A 25821-nucleotide genomic window follows, 5' to 3' on the forward strand; every position below is an offset into this window, starting at 1 on the left:
CAAGAGCGTGCACACTGTATCAGGCACAAGGAGCTGGGTTAGAGCCCCCACCCCAACATGAGAGCACCTGCATGGGGAAAGTTTCACGCATGGTGGGGCAGTACTGTGGTGTCTCTCCTTTTCTCTATCCCTCCCTTATTTCTGAGTCACTGTACCTCACCCTTTTATTTTTTAAATACTGGTTAATAGGGGAGGAGAGAGGGGGGCAGGGGGGAAGAACCAGAAGCACATGGGATGCCAGGGGTCAAACTTGGGGCTTCAACCATGAGAGTTCAAGGCCTTATCTGCTGCACTGTCTCCTTGGCTAAGATCTATTTACTTCTTACTATGAGCAGCACTCTGGCACTTACAATGCCAGGGATTGCACTTGGGAACCTCATGCCTGAGAGTCCGATGCTTTATCCACTGCACAACCCCCAGGGCCACTTCATCCTCAACCTTTTATTTATTTATTTATTTATTTATTTATTTTTATCTCCAGGGTTATCGCTGGGGCTCGGTGCTTGTACTATGAACCCACTGGTCCTGTGGCCATTTTTCATTTTTATTGGATAGGACAGAGAGAAATTGAGAGGGGAGGGGGAAGATAGACAGAAAGGGGGTCAAGCAGTGGCACACCTGGTTAAGTGCTGACATCACAGTGTACAAAGACCCAGGTTCAAGCCCCTGCTCCCTGCCTGCAGGGGGAAAGCTTCACAAGTGGTGAAGCAGGGCTGCAGGTGTCTCTCTGTCTCTCCCCCTCCCCTTTCAATTTGACTCTATCCAATAATGAATAAATAATAAACACAAAAATATTTTTTAAAAAAAGATAGACACCTGCAGACCTGCTTCACTGCCTGTGAAGTGACCCCCCCCACCCCTTGCAGGTGGAGAGCTGGGTGCTCGAATCCTTGCACTTCCTAATATGTAGGGTTAACCCAGTGTGCACTTCCTAATATGTAGGGTTAACCCACCCCCCCATCTTAAATGTAAACAAATAACCACACTGCATCAGCCAAGGAAATATATCAACTGGTGGAGTGCAGGGCTTGCACACCTGTGGTTCCTGGTCTGGTCTGTTTCACACGAACGAGAGTGCAGCCTGGTTTCTCTCTCTCCTATGAAATAAATACAAACAGATCTACCCTGACTGCATCCCAGCATCCATTCCAAGGTCACACCGTTTCTCCAGACTCAGCTTATACTGTCTGTGGGGGTCACAGACTGGTTCCCACAGTGGCACATTGCCTGGACAAGGGAGGTCTGAAGGTGGGGTCGAGTCCTCCAGGGCAGCGTCAGATCAGACATGAGCAGTGTCACCCAGTGCCCAGCTCTTGATGTCTAAGTGTCATTTTCCAGCCAGGAGAACCGGGGGAATCTTCAAGACGAGTCATCTTTGAATGTGTTGCCAAGGAAGGACACTCGGGCCGTGTGCACACATCATACTGGGAGCAGCCCCCCTTCCCCAGCTTTTAAAATTCTCTGCTTTTAGAGAAAGGGGGGAAAGAGGGAAAATCTGACAGAGATACTACAGCTCTGCTCCACTCTCTGTGGAGCTCCCTGGGTGCTGTCCACGGTGCTGAGAGAGGAGAGACCCCCACGGCCCTGCCCCACCATCCATGGGGCTCCCTGGGTGCTGTCCATGGTGCTGAGATACACACACACACACACACACACACACACACACACACACACATACACACACACACACACACACACACACAGCCCTGCCCCATCTTCTATGGAGCTCCCTGGGTGCTGAGGAGAGACCCCACAGCCCTACTCCACCATCCATGGTACTCCCTGGGTGCTGTCCATGGTGCTGCTGGGTGGTGCTGGGGATTGAGCTCAGGGCCTCACAAATGGGATGGTGACTGAGCAATTTCCCAGTCCCTTGTTTTATTATGTCAAAGGCTATCAGTGCAGTGGCTGAATTAAGCATATTAAGCATGTTGCACAGACATAGCCCATGTCTAGTTCCAGAAGCTTCTCATCATCTCCAAAGGAAACAGTGGACACGCTATGCAGTCACTTCCTATTATTCGGCTCCGGACTTTCTGTGTATGAATCTGCCAGTCACCGACATCTCACATGAATGAGTCACCTCTGAGCGGATCTTTGTGCCTGCTTTTCTTAGCACTCGCTGTTCAAACTTCACCCATGTTGGAGCCTGTGCCAGGGCTTCACCCTGCTCGTAGCTGAGTAATACTCCACTGCACGAACACACCCATTCGTCGGGTGCTGGACACTAGGGCTGTTCCCACTTGATGCCTGTTACCCTGTGTTTGTGTACATAGACTCTGAGTACCTGCTCTCTCTTCTCTTGGGGATGCAAGTAGGGTCGTGCAGTCCTGCTGTGCCTCAGGTGTTAAGGCCAGACTGCTTCCTACAGGGGCCACACCACTTTGCACACCAAGTCCTTGCTCCAGGGGCTGGGATGTGGGTGCCCGTCATGTTCCAGCTCCAGTGAATTCATAGGCCAGAGGGTTTAAGCAACAGATGCCAATTTCTCTTGGGTTCTGAAGGCTGAGGCTTCAAGGGCAAGGCACCAGCAATGTGTGACAGCAGAGGCAGAAAGGAAACGCTCCTGCTCTTCTCACAAGGACAGCACTCACAGGCATGAGGGCTCCCTCCTCACAACCTAACCATCCCCCAAAGCCTGACCCACTATGCTCTGACTGGGGCAGGAAAGTGTAAGGAACAAATGTGAAAATTTCGGGCAAGGACATAAACATTAGGTCCATCAATGTCCTGTTTATCTCTTTTGCCTTTGGCTGTTTGGGATTTGGGGGTACGATCTAAGAAAGTGTGGTCAAGTTCAAGGTCACAGATATCCATCCCCTCCTGTGTTTCCTCTTTTGCCTGTGCCTCCCCCAGTTCCCCAGCAGGGGTCACGGAAAACCCTGTTCTGTCTACAGAGCAGCTTTGGTATCTGGCTTTGGCATCCGTGCAGAAGCTGTCAAGGGCAGACTGGGGCCACAGCACTGCTGGAGGCTCAGGGCTTCTCCAGTTCCTGACCCGGCAGCCATCAGAGGACTGTGCCTTCGCCATGAGCTCTGCCAGGTAGAAGCACACATCACCCATCTGGGCTTTTCTTTCATTCTTTCTGTCTTTTCTTTTCTTTTCTTTTCTTTTTTTTTTGTGTGGGGGTCCATTGGTTACCAAGGAATTTTATGATTTCCATTTCTGCATGAAAAGCTTGGAATTCTGACATGAGTTACATTGACTCTGTTTATATGTTTTTGTGGGGGGACAATTTACAAAAAATTTTTTTAGATTTTTAAAAATATTTATTTCCCCTTTTGTTGCTGTTGTTTAAAATTGTTGTGGTTATTGATGTCATTGTTGTTGGATAGGACAGAGAGAAATGGAGAGAGGAGGGGAAGACAGAGACGGGGAGAGAACGACAGACAACTGCAGACCTGCTTCACCACCTGTGAAGCGACTCCCCTGCAGGTGGGGAGCCAGGGGCTTGAACCAAGATCCTCATGCTGGTCCTTGCGCTTTGCACCACGTGTGCTTAACCCGCCACCGCCCGACTCCCAATTTTTTTTTTTTAATTTAACCACAGCCCTGCTCAGCTTTGGTTGATAGTAATGCTGAAGATTGAACCTGGGACCTCAGAGCCTCAGGCCTGAGAGTCCTTTGTAGAACCACTGTGCTGTCTCCCTGAACTGGGTAATCTTAATAACTGGGTAATCTTAATAATAATCTTAGTAAGTCTCCAATCCACAAACATTTCCATTTACTTGGGAATCTGTTCCCTTTGCTGCTGGCATCTCCTTGCTTAACTCTGCTTCTAAGAATTTGCAAGTATATTCTTTCTTTTAATTTTCAAAAAATATTTTATTCCCTTTGTTGCCCTTTTTTATTGTTGTTGTTGTTGATGTTGTCATTGAAAGGAGGGGGAGAGAGAGACACCTGCAGACCTGCTTCACCACTTGTGAAGAGACTCCCCTGCAGGTGGGGAGCCAGGGGCTCAAACCGGGATCCTTATGACGGAGCTTGTGCTTTGCGCCACCTGCGCTTAACCCACTGCGCTACTGCCCAACTCCTGCAAGTATATACTTTTAAAATCCCCTCCTCGATTGTTCACTAGCAGGGGAATATTATTATTACTATTACTATTATTTTTCCAGTTTTAGCTTGATTCCATGGCTTCCAACCCAACCCTTTCACACTTATTTTAGAAACAGGGGCTAGAGGGGGAGGACACCACAGCCCTGCACCACCATCCAGGATGCAGTGAGGTGACAGTTCTTTACTTGTGTGAGCCATTTCCTAGTCCTGGAATCATTGAATATTGCACCAGAGGAAAAATAATTGCCCGAGTCCCCTCATGATGTAAATCAACAGATGGGAGAAAAGTGCTCTTTCTGAAGCAGAATCCCAACTGTCAGGTGCAGAAGGAAAGTGGGAAGCAGAGAAGGCGAGGACAAACACCATGGCTGCGGTCAGTGTGGGGAGCCGGCATCACCTGTGAGGTCAGTGGTAGTGACCCCAGGAGGAAGTGGGGCCTGAGCAGCCTCAGAGGGTCCCTACGAAACACTAACTATGGAGGCTGACGTTTGGACAAGTGTGAGTCCCTGTCCCCCTTCTAGATGAGGGGGGAGGGGGAAGAGGAGACAGAGACTCCCTAAACCCATTGGGTAACTCCTGCCTTTCAGAAGTTCAGTTAGTTTACAACTCTGACACCATCTCCCCAGACAATAACTTGGGTCCACCTGCATATCAGATGTCAGGTTCAGGCAAAAACTAGTAAAGTCATGGCCCCCTTGGAATATACCTAAAATAGACCTACTAGCTTTTTCCAAAAACCCAACTTCCCTGGGCAGACAACCCTACCAATGTGTCCAGGAGCCCCGCTTCCCCAGAACCCTGCCCCACTAGGGAAAGAGAGAGACAGACTGAGAATATGGATCAACCTGCAAATATCCACGTTCAGTGAGGAAGCAATTACAGAAGCCAGACCTTCCACCTTCTGCACCCTATAATGACCCTGGGTCCATACTCCCAGAGGGATAAAGAATAGGGAACCTATCAGGGAAGTGGATGGGATACGGAGTTCTGGTGGTGGGAATTGTGTGGAATTGTACCCCTCTTATCCTCGTCTTGTCAGTGTTTCCATTTTATAAATAAAAATTATTTAATAATAAGGGGAGTCAGGCAGTAGTGCAGCGGCTTAAGTGCACATGGCGCAAAGTGCAAGGACTGGAGGAAGCATCCCGGTTCGAGCCCCTGGCTCCCCACCTGCAGGGGAGTCGCTTCACAGGCGGTGAAGCAGGTCTGCAGGTGTCTGTCTTTCTCTCCCCCTCTCTGTCTTCCCCTCCTCTCTCCATTTCTCTCTGTCCTATCCAACAACGAAGACATCAATAACAACAATAATAACTATAACAAGAGCATCAAAAGGGAATAAATAAATACTTAAAAAAATAAAAATAAAATAAAAACATTTAAAAAAGAAGTTCAGTTAGAGACATCTAGCGATCAAGGGAGGCTCCTTCAGCCAGTGGCCTCTGCATCCCCCTTTTCCAGCCAATCTTGAACCCTCAGGGCCCAAGAAGTTCAGCTTACCTCACACAACCGGAGGAACCAGACCTCCCACCCCCGGGGCTCACTAGGAGCTGTAGGCATAGCTGCACCCTGACCTGGGACAAACTCATTGAGCTTAATCAGAGAACAAAACAGAGGAATTTGCTAGTTACGTGGCCACCTCCTGTACACGCTGGCGCCCAGAGGAACCAAGAAGCTCAGGCCCCATGGTGTGCACACACCGCATGCTCCTACTCAGAGAGCCTCTTTCTTTGGATTCGCATGAGAATCCCAAGTATTTCATTTCCAAATGAAAGTCTGCACATACCTTACCAAGCTAAAGGTCGTGGGTTGCAACCCTGGAACCACATGGGAACACCAAGGAACTGGGGGAGCTCCAAAGGTGGGTAGCAGTGCTGCAGTGTCTCTCCTCTTTCTCTCCCTCCCTCCGTTTTTTAAGATAAAAAGAATGGGGGAAGGGGATCTGCATGGGAGAGGCAGGGGGGGGTCACACATTTGGGGGGCTCTAGCATGGAGAAAAAGAAAAGACAGTGGGTGAGGGGTGGGGAGGTGCTTCTCAATAGTGTGGCACATGGGTAAGGCCCCAAGTCCATCCCCTGGCATTTTGTCTAAAAAAAAAAATAATAATAAACTACAAAAAAAAAAAAAAAAAAACAGCAGATTTTTTCCATCTATTCTCAATAATTCAACACAGAGCTTAGGACCCACAGGCTAAGCAAATCCCCAAAGTCAGGACACACAGAGTGAGACTGGGGGCCTCGGGGTAACCCCCTCTGCCAAATGGTGTTGCAATCCTTGCTGTCACTTGCTCCCCCAGCCAAGAAAGAAGGGCAGCTAAGCTGGCCACTCACTCTGGGTTCCCCCTAGCCAGCCTCAGGCAAAGCCAGTGCCCCACTTCCCTCCAGGGAGCTGAGGCCCCAGAGGGCGTTGCTGTCTTCTCCACCCCCCCACCCCAAACCTCCCAGTGTGGCCTCATGCCGCCCCACTCAGTCAAGGCTAGTCTACAGATACTGGCTGTGGCCTGCTGTCTGTGGGCATGGATCTCACACCTGGCCTGGGGAAGCAGGGGACCCCGAACTCACAGTCAACCATCACCACCTCTGTCATCTCTAGTGACCAAGGACCCACAGGGTCACACCACTGACAAGGCACAAATCACAGTTCTCCATCATTTCAGTGGGGGGGGGGGGGGGCGGACGACTAAGGGCAGGGTGACAACATTCAGCTCACCCAACCTGATTCTTTCAGTCTGTAGAGGAAAAGAGACACCAAGGGACTGTTCCACCATCCTGGAGCTCTCTCTGGTGCTGTCCATGATGCTCCCAGGAGGTGCTGGGGCTGGAGTCCAGGGTCTCAAGCATGGCCTCATCCCAGAGGGTCTTTACAACCCTGCTTCTCATCAGGAGCAGACACAATCCTTTGGGGCTGATCTGACATCTGCCAAGCTGCCACTCATGAGGCCACACGGTCATGTTGCCCTCACAGAGCCGTGAGGATGGCCTCGGGACACAGCTGGGTTACAGTCAGGTGTGGGGTGTGGGCCTCGTGGGGACTTGCAACCTGGCACAGTGGCTAAAGCCCTGGGCTCTCATGCATGAAGTTTCAAGTTCGACTGCAGGCATGACATGTACCAGAGGATGCTGTCTTTCATTCCCCTTCTTTCTCATAAATAATAAATAAAATCTTTAAAAAAAAAATTGAGATGGAGCCAAAGAGGTGGTTCAGAAGCAGAACATTGGCCCTGCATGAATAAGAAGTTCTGGGTTCAATCCCCAGCATCACCTAACCGCAAGAAAGCATCAGAAATGGCAGAGCAGTGCCTTGGTCAGTGTACCCTTTCCTCTCCATAAAGAAGGAAGGAGGGGGTGGGGGTAGATAGCACAATGGTTATCAAACACACTCTCATGCCTGAGGCTCCAAAGTCCCAGGTTAGATCCCCCTGCACCACCATACAATTTCAAGGGGTCCAGTCAGTGGTCAGAAGATTCCTCCCCTCCCCAGCTAGGACTACAGAAAACCAAGCAATGTCAAGTTCAATTAGGAGTCAGACACTAGCTTTAACCTTAGCCCTACCCTGACACTATGACCGCTCCAGACTGCCTTTTTCACTTCAGGAGGGAGGGGCAGGAGGAGGGAGGGAGTCCAGGGTACAGGACTTCCCAGGTGCCTCAGGGAGTAATATCTCCCCTGCCCCTATTCTCCCTCCCTAGGGATAGATGGCCTATAAGAGCCTGAAGTCAATCCCCAGCACCCAGTCAGAGAAGTCCCAGATGTGCCACTGACACCCCACAGGACCCTGGGCAGGACGCATCACTTGGCCCTGGTCCCAGGTGCCCATCTTCACCAAGAGGACAGGAAGCCATCCTGAGACCTAAGATCATGGACAGACACCTGAAGGTGGCCGGGAAGAGCCGAGGCCCTGTGACTTCTGCATCCTGTGAGTAGGTCTACAGAAACACAGCCGTGATTTGGGCATCCAGACAACAGATCTAAAAATATCACAAGAGACTTAGGATATATAAGGGGAACTCTCTCTCCTTTTATTATAAGCTAGCCAATTACTAAGTCACTCACTGGCTAAGTATCAACCACAGACAAACACTTGAGTGATCAGGAAGGTGGCACAGTGGCCAGATGCAGGACATGCAGGGCTGAGGTCCCAAGTTTGGTCCCTGGCACTGCATATGCCAGAGTTTGCTCTGGTTCTCTCTTGCTAAACCAAGAAATCTTGGGCCAGCGAGTCAGCTCAGCTGCCCACAACATCTGCTCTGCCTTGCAAGAGAGCCAGGTTTGATCCCAGCACCCCACGCAGTGGTGGAGGGAACCTGGAGGGAACCTGGGTGCTGTGGCCTCTCCCCTTGTCTGTCCAGGTAGGTGTGAGGCCACCGCAGGGAGGGAGGCCTGGAGTGGGTTCCAGTGGTGGGAGGGGTTCTCTCAGCCTGCTGTTGTGTAAGTGACCTTTCAGAGCGAACAAATCGCATTATATAAAGGCCAGCAGGTCCAGGAGACACCATGTGGTTTCTCAAACAATTGAGTCCGGTCCTCCTCCTCCCAAGGGGTAGCCTGGCACGCGCCCCACCCCACACCCCGCCCCTTGAGCGATCGGCCAGCCAGGCAGGGCACAACTGGCTGTGGGGTTGGGGAGGGACCCCGAATGACCTGCCGGCCAGGACCACATCTCTGTGTTCAGAGCAGGTGACTCCAAGTTCATGTGTTCCTACCTAGCCCTGAGAACCTTTGGACAGAGCCGGCCCACACAGCAGAGAGCTCACACCCTGAGCAAGCTGAGGGGTGCTGACGCAAGCTCAGAGGCTGCAGCAGGGGGTGGCGGGGGCGGGCGAGTGGAAGGCTGAGCCCAGGGTCTGTGGGGAAGGGCAAAGCAGATAACAGGCCTGGAGATAAACCCAGGGACCCGATGGTCCACACTCTTCCCAAGAGGTGGTTATGTAAGACCTGCTGCTCAGACACGCCCCCCACCCACTGCACTCCCATTCAACTTTACTCTGAAAGGAACTCAGGGCTGGGGATGGGGGCTCATAGTGTGCAAGGCCTGGGGATTGAATTCCCACACCGTGGGAGCACAGCAGCCAGTGGTGAAGGAGTGTCTCTCTTTCTCTCTCTCTCTCTCTCTCACAAAAATTGAAATAGGTTCTTCAGCAGGCCATTTGGAGGTACCATTCATGACAAGGCCCTGTAGGCTCAGTGCCTGGACCGGATCCTGAAGACAGGAGCTGACACCCCAAGGGCCACATGGGTGCTTTCATAGGGCCACTCCGAGAGCAGGAAGGTGGGGCCAGCACCCATCACCCCACTCCTGCCCGGGGAAGCCCAATGCCCAGCGGAAGGTGGACCTAGTTGCCTGCCTGAGGCTAAGCTCAGCCCTGAGAGCAAATGGTCATGATGACAATGCCCAGTGACAGGCCTGCTCTCTTGGGAAAATGAACTGTCCGGCTTATGGCCGATGTGCCCGAGGCCTATGCTTTGGGTGTTGAGGCCCAGGGGACAATGGTGCAACTGTCCCAGCTAGAAAGCCTCCCTCAGGAGAAGAGAGAGCACCCTGGGGGGGGGGGGGGGGGTTCTCAGAGCCTGGAGCAAGTCATTTCATCTGGGGCCCTGCACCCTTGCTATGATGTGGGCCTGATGACAGGGTCATCTGAGGCACAGAAAGACAGAGCATTGCACACACGAGCACCAGGACAGAGCAGGAGCACTTCACAGGGGACCCTCTCTGTTAGAGAGATAATGAGACAGCGTTCTCTGGGCTGGGGCCTCCACAACTGTGATGTTCAACCTTAGCAGCGTTCCTCCAGAGATCAGATGGCTTCTGCCCTGGAGGCCGGGAGGGCAATCCCCATCTACCCCAGACTACCACCCTGTCCTGCTTCTGTGCTGTGATGTATCTGTCTGTCTCTGGAAAATCCCAGAGTGGTGGAGTTCTAGCAATGACAAAAATAAATAAATGAAGTATGAAAACATCAGCTGCATGTGAGAAGCCCTGGATGCAGTCAGAGCTGAGCAGAGCTCTGGTGACAGAAACCAGCCAACCAGCCAGAGGGCTGTTTACAATGGAACAGAAAAACACAGCAGTCACCCACGAGTAGCCACGGCAGCCCACAGCCTGACCAGTGCCATCTCAGCTTTGTATTCAAAGTTCACAGAGTTAAAAAAAAAATGCCTGGGGAGTCAGGCAGTAGCGCAGCAGGTTAAGCGCACATGGCGTAAAGCGCAAGGACCAGAGTAAGGACCCCGGTTCAAGCCCCTGGCTCCCCACCTGCAGGGGAGTCGCTTCACAGGCGGTGAAGCAGGTCTGCAGGTGTCTATCTTTCTCTCTCCCTCTCTGTCTTCCTCTCCTCTCTCCATTTCTCTCTGTCCTATCCAACAACAGCAATAATAAATACAACAGTAAAACAAGAGCAACAAAGAGAATAAATAAATAAATATTTTTTTAAAATGTCTCTAGTTTCAAGTGGAAAGAGAAAAAAGAAAGACCATTCACATTCACGGGAGTCGGGCAGTAGTGCATCAGGTTAAGCGCACCTGGCGCAAAGCACAAGGATTGGCATAAGGATCCTGGTTCGAGCCCCTGGCTCCCCACTTGTAGGGTCACTTCACAGGCAGTGAAGCAGGTCTGCAGGTGTCTGTCTTTCTCTCCCCCTCTCTGTCTTCCCCTCCTCTCTCCATTTCTCTCTGTCCTATGCAACAGCAACGACATCAATAACAGCAACAATAAAACAAGGGCAACAAAAGGGAATAAATAAATAAACATTTTTAAAAAAAGACCATTCACAGTGAGTGTTGTTTTGAAGAGAGACATCTGGAAACATACCCATACATATCATTTAATGTTTTTCTAGAAATGCTTTTAACTTACATATTTATTGGTGATTTAACCATGTTTCAAAAAAAAAAAAAACTTTTCTAAAAACCAGTCACCGTTGCCTCTCTTTTTCTGATTCTGACAGTAACACGAATCTGACGGAGCGTCACTTGGACCCCAAAGACTGCAGGTGTGCAGAGGGGGGTGGAAGGCCTGCCAAGGGGTACCTGGTGCCAGAGACATAACAGGACTGTGAGGACCGGACCCCCACCTGAATTCTGCTACCCCCAAAGCACAAAGAAGCTGAGCACTCTGGAACCTTGGAAGATACTAAACTACGGAAACTTTCATCCATCAGGGAAAGTGAGAATGAAAAAGAAAGGAGGGAGGGAGGGACGGAAGCTGCCCAAGAGCTAAATCCTGGGGCTGCTGAGATAGCTCAGCTGGGGGAGCGGGGCTGCCTGTTCAGCTCTGGCTTATGGTGGTGCTGGGCATTGAACCTGAGACTTTGGAGCCTCAGGCAAGAACCATTATACTGTCTCCCCAACCCCAAGGAGTCTCTCTATCCCTGTGTCTCTTCCTCTGTCTGAGGGGTGACATTGTTCAGGCCAGAGACCCTGGTGCACCCCCCACCCCATGTTAACAGGAAATGATGCCTGGATTCCACAGTGAAAGCCAAGACCGACCGGTGGCTCTGCCCCAACGACGTGCACTTGGGCTGATTTGACCTGAACCCGGACCTGCAGAGGTCACCAGGATGGGCCCATCACCTCACCGGGACACATTCACACCCCCAGGGAGGGCTCCTTGGCCCTGGTCTAGCCTGCTGTGCTCTCTGGCAGGAGATGTCAGGTCTCCCCAGGGCTCCTGGCTGTCTTCTGAAGTCCAGCCTGCCCAGTCCAGTCACTCCCCCAGGGCGAGCCACAAGGAACTGTGGTGCTAAGAAGTTGGTACCCCGCTAATGAGAGCCACCAGCCCAATCTCTGCTGGGCAGCTCTGCTTCCTGGGGGCACTGCAGCCCTGAACAAGCTGGGTGAGTTCCCACCTGGGCCATGGAGGGACACGAGAAAGAGCAAGTGGGCCCCTGGATGGTGGGGTGTCAGCTTAGCGAAGCCAGCCCCACCCCCAGCTACTCAGAGGGCACTCACGGGGTCAGCCAAGACAGGCTTTCTCTCCCAAAACACCCTTGGACACACAGCACTCACCCCTGAGGGCAGTGCTGAGATCCCCATAGGGCCCCCTGACTTCATCTGATCCCTGAAATCTCACACTCTGGATCACCGGGGTTGGTGACAGGGAGGCTCCCAAGAGGTGAAGAATCCTGCCACCAGGTGCCAAGAGTGGAACCCTGAACCGTGCTCCCTTCTCTGTGTGGCCTAGCTGGGTGGGAGGGCTATGCTTCTGGATCTGAGAGGGGTGGCGGCCTGCACCCAAAGTTGACACCTACCCCCCCCCACCACCGCAAACTCCTGGGTCATGGGCGCCCCCCACCCCAGTTTACATAATGGGGAAGCTCGCCTGGAGAAATGGCAAGCAGGGATCCCCAAGTCCCCACACACACATCGGGCCCAGGAGACCTCAACCTCTCACCCAGTTGCTCCCCCTGCCTGACAGTGTCTGACCAGTGCCACCACCGCCAGGGACACAGCACGCCCCCAACCCCCAAGATCCCCCAGGACAGGTCAGGCTCGGTAGGGGGGTCTCTCCCCTCCTCACACCCCTAGTTCTCGAGGGAGCCCACCTGCTGCCACAGGGTGAGCTGCAGGGCACCCCGAGCGCCTCCTCTGTGGGCTGCCCCCAATAACCGGCTTGAGGTCCGGGGTGCAAATGGGGAAACTGAGGCTCCCCCGGAGAAAGGGGCTTAACCCTAGGGTGGCGCCATAGAGGCTGTGCCTTCGGTCCAAGGGTCCTTTGGGTGCCCTGGGAGCAGGGGGAACAGCGACCCTCGGGCCACCGCGTGGAGCCAGCTTCGGGGGCCGGGCCACGCCGGGGTGGGCCGAGGTGGGTGCCGCGCGAGCGTGGGAGGGGACACCCAGCGACCCGGCCGGCCTCAGCGTCGACGGCCTGGACACCCGAGGGGACCCGGAGACATCGCGTTCCCCATCCCTAGGCCCCCACCCAGGCCCGGCGCTGCAACCTCCCCGCCACCGCAACTAGACCAGCACTCACCGCGGGCGGCCGGCAGCTCTCCCGGCACGCGAGCAGGACGCAGGCCCAAAGCACCCGGGCGCTACCACCGCGCGCGCCAGCGGGGGTGTGGGCGGGGCCTCCGGGGCACCGCCTCTTCCCTTTCGTCTGCGCGCGCAGCGGCTTCAGGCCAGCCCCTCCTGTCTGTGTTCTTGGTACGGTCCACAGGCCACGCCCCTTGGAGGCCACTCCCTGGGAGGCCGCAAGTCATTCAAGAGCGGGTGGGCGGGGTCTGGGGCCCAGGTTCCCTTCACCTGCTAATGGCCAGGCCTCTGCAACCTGATCGCAGAGTGGAGGGGCGAGGGCTGCACCTAGGGGCAGAGGACACTTGGACTTGGAAATATCTGGCCGGGGATACGGGGGTGGGTGTCCAGGAGTGCAGATGTCCAGGAGCCAGCCAGCTCAATCCACCCTCTAGATTCTGTATCGGCACCAGGTCTGATGGCTAAATAGCCTGGGGCAGGCTTCTGTCTGGCCTCCACCAGCCCAGATCCCTCTCACTTCCTGAGCACCAGCTGAAGTGCCACCCCAGCGAGGCTTCCAGCTGTGAATAGGGTCATAAACCCCTTCTGCTGTTTCTCCACAGAACTGGTAACTGAGTGTTGTGCTTCCCACCTCTAGCACTGCCCCTCTCTCATCTCTCACCAAGGCCCTGCTGCCCTGCCCCAGCTGGCCTCCCCAGGCAGCTCACCTTTGACACAGATGATTTCACAGCTTCTGACTACGTGCCACCTGCAGTTTCTTTCACACCTCCACCTCCACTTCTCTCTCTGGCCCTGCCCTGACTTTCTGTGTTCTTAACCCTCCCTCTCAAGACACACTCCCTCTCAAGACACACTCTCAAGGGCTGGGTGGTGTGACGCAATGGGTTGCGCACAAACATGACTATGCATAAGGACCCAGGTTCAAGCCCTCAGTCCCCACCTGCAGGGAGAAAGTTACATGAGTGGTGCAGCGGTGCTGCAGGAATCTCTCTCTCTCTTTCTTAAATGCAACTTTTTTTTTTGTTATCTTTTTTATTGAATAAGGACAGCCAGAAATCAAGAGGGAAGGGGTAATAGAGGAGAGAGACCCTGTAACACTGCTTCACCATTTGCAAAGCTTTCCTCCTGCAGATACAGACTGGGGGCTCAAACCCAGGTCCTTGCACACTGTAATGTGTGCTCACCAGGTGTGCCACCACCAGACCTTTTTGACTATCTCTATCTCCCCCATTTCCTCTCAATTTTTCTGGCTCTATCAAAAAGAAAAAGAGAGAGAGAGAGAGAGAGAAAGAAATGGCCACCAATAGGTTTAGATTCATAGTGTAGGTACCGAGCCACAGTGATAATCCTGGTGGCAAAAACAGAGTTAAATAAACAGAAACACTCCCAAGGGCCAGGTGGTAGCACAACTGGTTGAACACACCTGTTGCCACATGCAAAGACTTTGGTTCAAGGCCCTGGTCCCCTCCTGCAGGAGGGAATATTCACAAGCAATGAAGCAGTGCTGCAAGTGCCTCTCTGTCTCTCTCCTGCTCTGTCTCCCCTTTCCCTCTCAATTTCTCTCTGTCCTAACAAATAAAGGGGGGAAGACTACCATGATAACCCCAGTGGTGATAATAATAATAATAAATAAAATCTTTAAAAGACACTCTCACTGGCCAGCTGGAAAGAAGCAATAAAAGACTTCCAGGAGGGAGTTGGGTGGAAGGTAGCACAGTGGGTTAAATGCACATGGAGCCAAGCACAAGGACCGGTGTAAGGATCCCGGTTCGAGCCCCCAGATCCCCACCTGCAGGGGAGTTGCTTCACTGGCAGTGAAGCAGGTCTTCAGGTGTCTATCTTTCTCTCCCCCTCACTGTCTTCCCCTCCTCTCTCCATTTCTCTCTGTCCTATCTAACAATGATGACATCAATAACAACAACAACTACAACAATAAAAAACAAGGGCAACAAAAGGGAAAATAAATAAATAAATAAATATAAAAAAATAAAACAGACTTTCAGGCAAAGTCACAGGATGAGTGGCCAAACACAGAGGAAATAGTTGGAATGATTAAGAGCCAAAGGGCTGGCAGTCAGGCAGTAGCACAGTGGGTTAAGCGCAGGTGGTGCAAAGCGCAAAGACCAGCAAAAGGATCCCGGTTCGAGCCCTGCTTCCCCACCTGCAGGGGAGTCACTTCACAGGCGGTGAAGCAGGTCTGCAGGCGTCAATCTTTCTCTCCCCCTCTGCCTTCCCCTCCTCTCTCCATTTCTCTCTGTCCTATCCAACAACGATGACAACATTAGTAACTACAACAATAAAGGCAACAAAAGAGAATAAATAAATAGAGAATAAATAAATAAATATATAAAAGAGCCAAAGGGCTGACTTCCTGCATCAGGAGCTCCAACTCATTAATAAGGGCAAGATAAATGGGGGGGGGGGTCAGTGGGGAGGCTAACTCATTGGTTTCAGGAAGAGGAAGGCACAAATAGCTGTTAACCATAAGCGAAAGTTTCCAACCCCAGGCAAAAAAGACATACAAATTTGAACTTGGCAGAGACCCTTTTCGCCTGTAGTGATAACAACAATCAGAAGACTGATGACACACTGCTGGTGAAGCTGTGTGCAAGTGGGCACTATTATATTTTGTTGCCACATTCCTGCGTGAATATATCATCCAGCCCAGAAGAAGTCAAATAAGGGGCCCAGGAAGTGATGCAGTGGGAAAGGCGGTGAACTCTCAAGCATAAGGTCTCAAGTACAATCTCTGGTATCCCATGTGCTGGAGTGACACCCTGATTCTCTCTCTTTAAAAGTATGTTTCTCTTTAAAAGCCAGGCGGTAGCGCTGCGGGTTAAGCGCATGTGGCACAAAGCTCAAGGACTGACTGAAGGATCCTGGTTTGAGCCCTTGGCTGCTCACCTGCAGGGGGGTCACTTCACAGGCGGTGAAGCAGGCACACAGGTGTCTCTCTCTCTCCCCCTTTCTGTCTTCCCTTCCTCTCTCCATTTCTCTGTCTTATCCAACAACGACGACAGCAATAACAACAACAATAATAACAACAACAACAACGGCAACAAAACAACAAGGGCAACAAAAGGGCAAAAAAATGGCCTCCAGGAGCACTGGATTTGTAGTGTAGGCACTGAGCCCCAGCAATAACCCTGGAGGCAAAAAAACACGTATTTTTACGGTTTTATATTTATTTATTTATTGCCTCCAGAGTTTTTGCTGGGGCTCGGTACCTGCACTATGAATTCACTGCTCCTGCAACCTTTTTTTTTTTTTTTTTTTTCAGATAGAACAGAGAGAAAGTGAGAGGAGTGGAGAAGGAGAGAAAGATAAACACCTGCAGACCTGCTTTACTGCTTGTGAAGTGACCCCCTCTATGCACGTGGGGAGCTGGGGGCTTGAACTGGGATCCTAGTGCCAGTCCTTGCGCTCCATACTATGTGCGCTTAACCCGGTGTGCCACCACCCAGCCCCCTGATTTTATTTATTTATTTATTTATTTATTTATACCAGAGCACTGCTCAGCTCTGGTTTATGGTGGGACAGGGGACTGAATCTGGGACTTTGGAGCCTCAGGTATGAGAGTCTCTTTGCAGAACCATTATACTATCTACCCCCACCCCTCTGTTTTTTAAAATTTTTATTTATTCCCTTTTGTTGCCCTTCTTTTATTGTTGTAGTTATTACTGATGTCGTCGTTGTTGAATAGGACAGAGAGAAATGGAGATGGAAAGACAGAAAGGGGGAGAGAAAGACAGACACCTGCAGACCTGCTTCAGCACTTATGAATCGACTTCCCTGCAGGTGGGGAGCTAGGGAGCTTGAACCGGGGTTCTCACATCGGTCCTTGCACTTTGCGTGCGCTTAAGCTGCTGTGCTACCTCCCGACTCCCTGTTTTTATTTATTTTTATTTATTTCTTATAATAATTTGTAAAGAACTATCATATTATTCCTTTTTAAAAATGTTTTATTATCTTTATTTATTTATTGGATAGAGACAGTCAGAAAGGGAAGGGAGGGGTAGAGAAGGAGAGAGACAGAGAGACACCTGCAGCACTGCTTCACCACTTGTGAAGCTTCCCCCTGCAAGTGGGGACTGGGGGCTCGAACCTGGGTCCTTGAGCACTGTAACATGTGTGCTCAACCAGGTGTGCCACCACCCGCCTGATTTTATTTTTAATGAGAAAATTTTTATTTTTAGAGAGAAAGAACAGGGCCCTGCTCAGCTCTGGCTAATGGTGGTACTGGGGGTTGAACCTGGGACCTCAGAGACTCAGGCAGGAAAGTCTTTTGCAAAACCATGTGCTGTGTCCTCATCTCTTTTCATTTATAAGTAAGTGCATCTTGACAATTTATTATTATCATTGCCATTATTGTACCAGAACACGGCTCGTGTCTCTGGCTTCTGGTGATGCTGAATATTGAACCTGGGACCTTTGAGCTTCAGGCACCTAAGTATTTTGCTGAATCACCATGCTATCTCTCTGACCCCATCTCCCTCTTTTTAATGTCCAATAAGGCAGGCTTTTGTTGATAAAGAGATATCTGAAAGATCAAGTGTTAAAAGTGAATAGCAGGGAGTCGGGCTGTAGTACAGCGGGCTAAGCGCAGGTGGCGCAAAGCACAAAGACCGGCATAAGGATCCCGGTTCGAACCCCGGCTCCCCACCTGCAGGGGAGTTGCTTCACAGGCGGTGAAGCAGGTCTGCAGGTGTCTATCTTTCTCTCCTCCTCTCTGTCTTCCCCTCCCTCTCTCCATTTCTCTCTGTCCTATCCAACAACAACAACAACAATAATAACTACAACAATAAAACAACAAGGGCAACAAAAGGGAAAAAATAAATAAAATAAATATAAAAAAAAAAGTTAAAAAAAAATCTTAAAAAAAAAAAAAAGTGAATAGCAACACGGAGAGCTGGAGGTAAAGAATGTTACTGTGGGGGGCCAGGCAGTGACGTGCCTGGTTAAGCGCCCATGCATTACAGTGCACAAGGACCCGGGTTCAAGCTCCTGGTCCCCACCTGCAGGGGGAAAGCTTCATGAGTAGTGAAGCAGGTCTGCAGGTGTCTCTCTATCTCTTTCCCTTTCTCTTTCCTTCTCCCCTCTCGATTTCTCTCTGTCTCTATCCAATAGGAAAAAAATGTTACTGTGTTTCTAAAACAGCTCAGGAGCAATGGATGTAGCCTTGGACTCTCAGGCATGAAGTCCTGAGTTCTCTCCCCCCACTTCTCTCTCTCATTAATACGTGAACCTAAATGATTTTGAAAATCTAAGTTCTTTTTTTTAAAAATTTATTTCTTTATTGGGGAATTACTGTTTTACATTCAACAGTAAATACAATAGTTTGTACATGCATAACATTCCCCAGTTTCCCATTTAACAATACAACCCCCACTATGTCATTTATCATCCTTCATGGACCTGTATTCTCCCCACCCACCCAACCCAGAGTCTTTTACTTGGGGGCAATATGCCAATTCCATTTCAGGTTCTACTTATGTTTTCTTTTCTGACCTTGTTTTTCAACTTCTGCCTGAGAGTGAGATCATTCCATATTCATCCTTCTGTTTCTGACTTATTTGACTCAACATGATTTTTCAAGGTCCATCCAAGATTGGCTGAAAACGGTGATGTCACCATTTTTTACAGCTGAGTAGTATTCCATTGTGTATATAGACCACAACTTACTCAGCCACTCATCTGTTGTTGGACACCTGGGTTGCTTCCAGGTTTTGGCTATTACAAATTGTACTTCCAAGAACATATGTGTACACAGATCTTTTTGGATGGATGTGTTGAGTTCCTTAGGATATATCTCCAGGAGGGGAATTGCAGGATCATAGGGTAGGTCCATTTCTAGCCTTCTGAGAGTTCTCCAGGCTGTTCTCCACAGAGGTAGGACCAATTGACATTCCCACCAGCAGTGCAGGAGGGTTCCTTTGACCCCACACCCTCTCCAGCATTTGCTGCTGTTACCTTTTCTTTTTCTTTTTTTTTTTTTTTTCCTCCTCCAGGGTTATTGCTGGGCTCCGTGCCTGCACCATGAATCCACCGCTCCTGGAGGCCATTTTTTTCCGCCTTTTGTTGCCCTTGTTGTAGCTTCGTTGTGGCTATTATTATTGCCCTTGTTGACGCAATTCGTTGTTGGATAGGACAGAGAGAAATGGAGAGAGGAGGGGAAGACAGAGAAGGGGAGAGAAAGATAGACACCTGCAGACCTGCTTCACCGCCTGTGAAGCGACTCCCCTGCAGGTGGGGAGCCGGGGGCTCGAACCGGGATTCTTACGCCGGTCCCTGCGCTTTGCGCCACATGCGCTTAACCCACTGCGCCACCGCCCGACCCCCTACCTTTTCTGATGTATGACATTCTCACAGGAGTGAAGTGATATCTCATTGTTGTCTTGATTTGCATTTCTCTGACAATCAGAGACTTGGAGCATTTTTTTCATGTGTTTCTCAGCCTTTTGGATCTCTTCTGTGGTGAATATTCTGTTCAAGTCCTCCCCACATTTTTGGATGGGGTTATTTGTTGTCTTGTTGTTGAGTCTGGCAAGCTCTTTATATACATATGTTGGTTATTAAACTCTTATCTGACGTATGACATGTAAAGATCTTCTCCCATTCTGTGAGAGGTCTCTTGGTTTGGGTAGTGGTTTCTTTTGCTGTGAAGAAGCTTTTTAATTTGATGTAGTCCCATAGGTTTATACTTGCCTTAGTCTTCTTTGTAATTGGATTCGTTTCATTGAAAATGTCTTTAAAACTTATGTGGAAAAGAGTTCTGCCAATATTTTCCTCTAAGTATCTGATAGTTTGTGGTCTAACATCCAAGTCCTTGATCCACTTGGAATTTACTTTTGTATTTGGTGAAATACAGTGGTTCAGTTTCATTCTTCTACATGTTTCAACCCATTGTTTCCAACACCATTTGTTGAAGAGACTCTGCTTTTCCCATTTAATAGTCTGGGCCCCTTTGTCAAAGATTAGATGTCTGTAGGTGTGGGGCCTCATTTCTGGGCTCTCAATTCTATTCCACTGGTCAGTGTGTCTATTCATGTTCCAGTACCAAGCAGTTTTGATGACAATGGCCCTATAATACAGTTTGAGATCTGGGAGTGTGATACCTCCAGTTCTGTTCTTTTTTCTCAAGATTGTTTTGTCAGTTCCAGGTCTTTTCTGGTTCCAGATAAACATTTGTAGCATTTTTGCTATTCTCCTAAAAAATGTGCTTGGGATCTTGATGGGGATAGCATTAAATTTGTAGATGGCTCTGGGTAATATATTCATTTTGATGATGTTAATTCTTCCAACCCATGAACATGGAATATCTTTCCACTTCTTTGTGTCTTTTTCAATTTCTTTGAGTAGTGACTCAGTTTTCAGTATACAAGTCTTTCACTTCTTTGGTTAGGTTTACTCCTAGATATTTTATTGTTTTTGTTGCTATAGTAAAAAGGAATTGATTTCTGGATTTCAATTTCTTCTTAGTGTTTGCATAAAGGAATGCCACTGACTTTTGAATGTTAATTTTGTAGCCTGACACATTACTGTATTGCCTGATGATTTCCAAAAGCTTCTTGCTGGGTTCCTTAGGTTTTTCCATGTATACTATCATGTCATCTGCAAATAAGGAGAGTTTGACTTCTTCTCTTCCAATCTGTATCCCTTTAATTCCTTGCTTCTGCCTGATTGCTATGGCAAGAACTTCCAACACTATGTTGAATAGTAATGGTGATAGTGGGCAGCCCTGTCTAGTACCTGATCTGAGTGGAAATGCTTCCAGTTTTTCACCATTGAGTATGATGTTGGCTGTAGGTTTGCTATATATAGACTCCACTATCTTCTGGAATTTTCCATCTATTCCCATTTTTTGTAGTGTTTTGATCATAAAGGGATGTTGTATTTTGTCAAAGGCTTTCTCTGCATCTATTGATATGACCATGTGGTTTTTGGTCTTGCTTTTGTTGATATGGTGGATCACATTGATTGATTTACATATATTAAACCAGCCTTGCATGCCTGGGATAAACCCCACTTGGTCATGATAAACAATCTTTTTGATATACTGTTGTATCTGGTTGGCTAGAATTTTGTTCAATATTTTCGCATCTATGTTCATCAGAGATATTGGTCTGTAGTTTTCTTTTTTGGTTGTGTCCCTGTCTGCTTTTGGTATCAGGGTGATGTTGGCTTCATAGAAGCTGGCAGGGAGTATTCCAGTGTCTTCAATCTTCTGGAAGACTTTTAAAAATAGAGGTATTAGTTCTTCTTTGAAGGTTTTGTAGAATTCATTTGTAAAACCATCTGGTCCAGGACTTTTATTTTTGGGGAGATTTTTGATAACTGTTTCAATTTCATTAGCTGTGATGGGCCTGTTCATGTTATCCACTTCCTCTTGACTTAGTTTTGGAAGTTGGTAGGTATCTAGGAAATCGTCCATTTCTTCCAGGTTCTCTAGCTTGGTGGCATATAGTTGTTCATAGAAGCCTTGCATGATATGCTGAATTTCTGCAATGTCTGTTGTAATATCTCCTCTTTCATTTACTATCTGATTTATTTGGGTCTCTCCCTTTTTTGTTTTGTGAGTCTGGCTAAAGGTTTGTCGATTTGTTTACTCTTTCAAAGAACCAACATTTACTTTCGTTGATCTTTTGTATGGTTTTCCTATTCTCAATGTTATTTATTTCTGCCCTAACTTTAGTGATTTCTGTCCTTCTTGTTGCTTTAGGGTTCCTTTGTTGTTCTTCTTCTAGGTCTTTAAGATGTGCAATCAGGCTGTTTATTTGTGCTTTTTCTTGTTTCCTAATGTGTGCTTGTATAGCTATGAACTTCCCTCTTAGGATTGCTTTAGCTGTGTCCCAAATATTTTGATAGCTTGTGTCTTCATTTTCATTGAACTCTCGAAACATTTTGATTTCTTCCTTGATTTCCTCTTTGACCTAGAAGTTGTTCAGAAGTATACTGTTGAGTTTCCACATTTTGGCACTGTTACTAATCTTCTGTTGATTGTTAAGTGTTATTTTAATTCCACTCTGGTCTGAGAAGATGCTTGGGATGATTTCAATGCTCTTGAATTGGCTGATGCTGTCTTTGTGGCCTAATATATGGTCTATCCTGGAGAATGACCCATGTGTATTTGAGTAAAATGTGTATTCCAGTTTCTTGGGATGAATGACTCTGAAAATGTCCAATAGTTCTAGTTTATCTATCTCTTCATTTAGCTCCCTTATGTCTTTATTGATTTTCTGATCTGTCAAGTTGAGAGAGTGGGGTGTTGAAATCCCCTACTATGATTGTGTTACTGTTAATATATTGCTGTAGCTCTTTCAGTAGAAGTTTGATGTATTTATATGGCTTCTCATTGGGTGCATAGATGTTAATAATTGTTAAGTCCTCTTGATTGACTGATCCTCTGAGCACTAAGTAGTGTCCATTCCTATCTTTTTTAATCTTATCTATTTTAAAGTCTATCATGTCAGATATGAGAATAGCTGCTCCTGCCCTTTTTTGTGTGCCATTGGCCTGTATGATAGTTTTCCATCCTTTCACTTTAAGTCTGTGTTTGTCTTGTTGAGTTAGGTGGGTTTCCTGTAGACAGCATATTGTTGCGTTGTGTTTTCTGATCCATCTTCCTACTCTGTGTCTTTTAATAGGTGAATTCAAGCCATTGACATTTATTGATATCAAAGATTGAAGATATTTTAATGCCATTCTTGTAGAGTTTTAGAGTGTTTTGATGTATGTCCTATTTGTGGTTTTCTGGTTGTTTATAGGAGACCTTTCAGAACTTCTTTCAGGGCAGGCTTGGTGATGGTTGATTCCTTCAACTGTTGTTTGTCTGAGAAGGTTTTGATGCCTCCATCTAGTCTGAATGACAGTCTAGCAGGATATAGTATTCTTGGCTGAAAGCCTTTCTCATTGAGCACTCGATAGATATCTTGCCATTCTCTTCTGGTCTGTAGTGTTTGTATGGAGAAGTCTGCTGCTAATCTTATGGGTTTTCTTTTGTAGGTGACTCTTTGTTTTTCTCTTGCAGCCTTGAGGATCCTTTCTTTATCTTTATTCCTTTCCATTCTAAGTATGATATGTCTTGGTGTCTTTAGGTCTGGGTTAATTCTGTTTGGGACCCTCTGTGCTTCTTGAATTTTTATGTCTTTGATGTTGTCTAGACTAGAGAAGTTTTCAGCTACTATGGCCTGGAAAATGCTTTCTTCCTCTCCTTCTCTTTCTTCCTCTGGTAAGCCAATAATGCGTATATTGTTTCTTTTGAAGTCATCCCATAGGACTCTGTTGTTGTTTTCAGCATCTCTTAATCTCTTTTTGAGATCTCTTACTCCTTTTTTAGTTGTCTCTAATTCATCCTCAATCTTGCTAATTCTGTTTTCAGCCTCATAGATTCTATTCTCTCTGCCCTCTACTGTTTTCTGGAGTTTGTCTATTTTGTTGCCCTGCTCTGATACTGTTTTAGCTTGTTGAGCTAGTGCATTCTTAGCTCAGCGATTTCAGCTTTCAGCTCTCTAATAACCATGAGATAATTAGTATTTTCTTCCATATTCTCATTTGTTGTTCCTGCATTTCTGAGTACAATTTTTTCAAATTCTTTACTTACTCTTGTTATTATTTCCTTAGCTAATGTTTGGATGTTGAACTCGTTATTTTGTGCTTCACCCTCTGGAGGACTTTTAGCTGGACTCTTGTCCTGGTTTGATTCTCCAATATTTTTTCTTGTTGTTTTAACCATTTTATATATTATGTTATGAGTTCCCTTTATCAGTACTTTTCAAATTATTGATCACTATTGCCTGGATTGACTTGTGTCTAAGTAAGTTAATTAAAGGGTTCACAGTGGTGGAAATTAACAGTTATTTCAATCCCTGAGTTGGAGCTCAGTGGTTTAAAAGCCTCTTTCTTTTTTTTTTTCCTTCCCTGTAGGCTATGGGAGCCTGAGGGCTTTTAAACTATCAATAGGCTTCTTAGCTTAATCACTGACTCCTGACCAAGAGATAAAGCAGGGTGTGGCAGAGATAATCCAGTGGTTATGCAAAGCCACTCAGCTATGCCACCGAGGTATAGGTCCTCTGAGTTTCCTGGTTAGATCTCTGTCCCCTGGTGTCCCTTCCTGTCACTGCTCCAGATTCTGAGGGTAGTAGCAATGGAGACTCAGAGTTGCACTTGGTGAGTCTTTGGGGAGTCCTCTCCTCCCTTAAGCTGTCCCCTTGTTGGTGGAGCAGACTGGAGGTGGTGTCTCAACTGATAAACTGCTGGACTGTTAGCAGTCACTTAATCTCTCCTTAGGCTCCTCTCTCCTCTCTGTCACCAGCCACACGTGTTTGTACTCATCAGTGATTTACTGGGTTCCTGTGGTCATTCTAGTCCTGTTTTGTTTCAGTCCCGGGTGGTCTCCTTTGGTATTCCCAGTTGATTCGGGAGAGGAGAGGAAAGGAGAGGAAAGGAGAGGAAAGGAGAGGAGAGAAAGCGATCTGCTGCTCATAGCTCCGCCTCCGGAAGTCAAATTAGTAAAAATCTAAGTTCTTACATAAGAGAGAGACCAAAACCAGAGCACCACTTTGGCACATATGGTTAAAAGAATAGGACAGAGAGAAATTGAGAGAGGAGGGGGGAGATAAAAAGGGGGAGAGAAAGATAGACACCTGCAGACCTGCTTCACTGCTTGTGAAGTGACCCTCCTGCAGGTGGGGAGCCGGGGGCTCAAACTGGGATCCTTGTGCAGGTTCTTGCACTTTGTACCATGTGCATTTAACATGGTGCACCACCGCCCAGCCCCCCCTTTTAAATTTATTTATTGGATATAGACTGTCAGAAATTGAGTGTAGGGGGGAGATAGAGAGGGAGAGAAACAGAGAGAGACCTGCAACCATGCATCACCACTTATGAAGCTTTTCTCCTACAGTTGGGGACGGGGTCTCGAACTCGGGACCTTGAGTCCTCTCAATCAGGTGTGCCACCACCCAGCCCCCTCACCCTAATTTTTCATATGTCCTCCTTTATTTTTTTATTATTTTTTTTTACAAAGTGGCATTTCACTAATCCAAGACAACTTTTCTGCTAGGACTGATAGGAGACACCTTCTCCCAGCATGGTGAGACCAGGCTCCAGACTGGGTTGCAGACAAGCAAGCAGATTCCTTCCCAGCTGAGCTCTTACCCGCCCTCTGCCCTGCCCCCATACCACCCTCGCCTTTTTTTGTTTCCCTTTTAAAGGTTTATTTATTAGAGAGAGATGAAGAATGGGCGAGTCAGAACACCACTCTGGCGTGATGCGTGGATTGAAGTCCTGAACTCGGTTACTGCACCACCTCCTGGACTGCTCCTTTCCCTCCTCCATGGCCCCAGTGAGTCATGCGGACAGTCTTAGCAACAACCTTGTCCTTTCTTTCTTTCTCTCTCTCTCTCTCTCTCTCTCTCTCTTTCTTCCTTCCTTCCTTCCTTTCTTTTTTCTTTTTCTTTTTCTTTTTTCTTCTCTGTTTTTTGCTTCCAGGGTTATTGCTGGGGCTCGGTGCCTGCACTACAAATCCACTGCTCCTGGAGGCCATCCCCCCCTTTTGTTGGCCTTGTTGTTTTATCGTTGTTATTGTTGTTATTATTGTTGTGGTTATTGCTGTCGTCATTGTTGGATAGGACAGAGAGAAATGGAGAGAGGAGGGGAAGACAGAGAGGGGGAGAGAAAGACAGACACCTGCAGACCTGCTTCACCACTTGTGAAGTGACCCCCCCTGCAGGTGGGGAGCCGGGGACTCCAACTGGGATCCTTATGCCGGTCCTTGTGCTTTGTGCCATGTGCGCTTAGTCT

At 48.3% G+C, this 25821-nt stretch overlaps 1 protein-coding gene across 1 annotated transcript in view; it reads right to left on the reverse strand.

The window, feature by feature from the left end:
* The window catches only part of LOC103108952 (NADPH--cytochrome P450 reductase), a 39809-nt gene extending 26695 nt beyond the window's left edge, over positions 1–13114 (reverse strand). Inside the window, exon 1 of the mRNA XM_060172323.1 lies at positions 13019–13114. The gene's annotated coding sequence lies outside the window, so the exon portion shown is untranslated. The remainder of the gene's footprint in view (positions 1–13018) is intronic.
* Between the last annotated feature and the right edge of the window lie 12707 nt (positions 13115–25821).

Source organism: Erinaceus europaeus, chromosome 15 (assembly GCF_950295315.1).
Source record: "Erinaceus europaeus chromosome 15, mEriEur2.1, whole genome shotgun sequence".
Lineage (NCBI taxonomy): Eukaryota > Metazoa > Chordata > Mammalia > Eulipotyphla > Erinaceidae > Erinaceus > Erinaceus europaeus.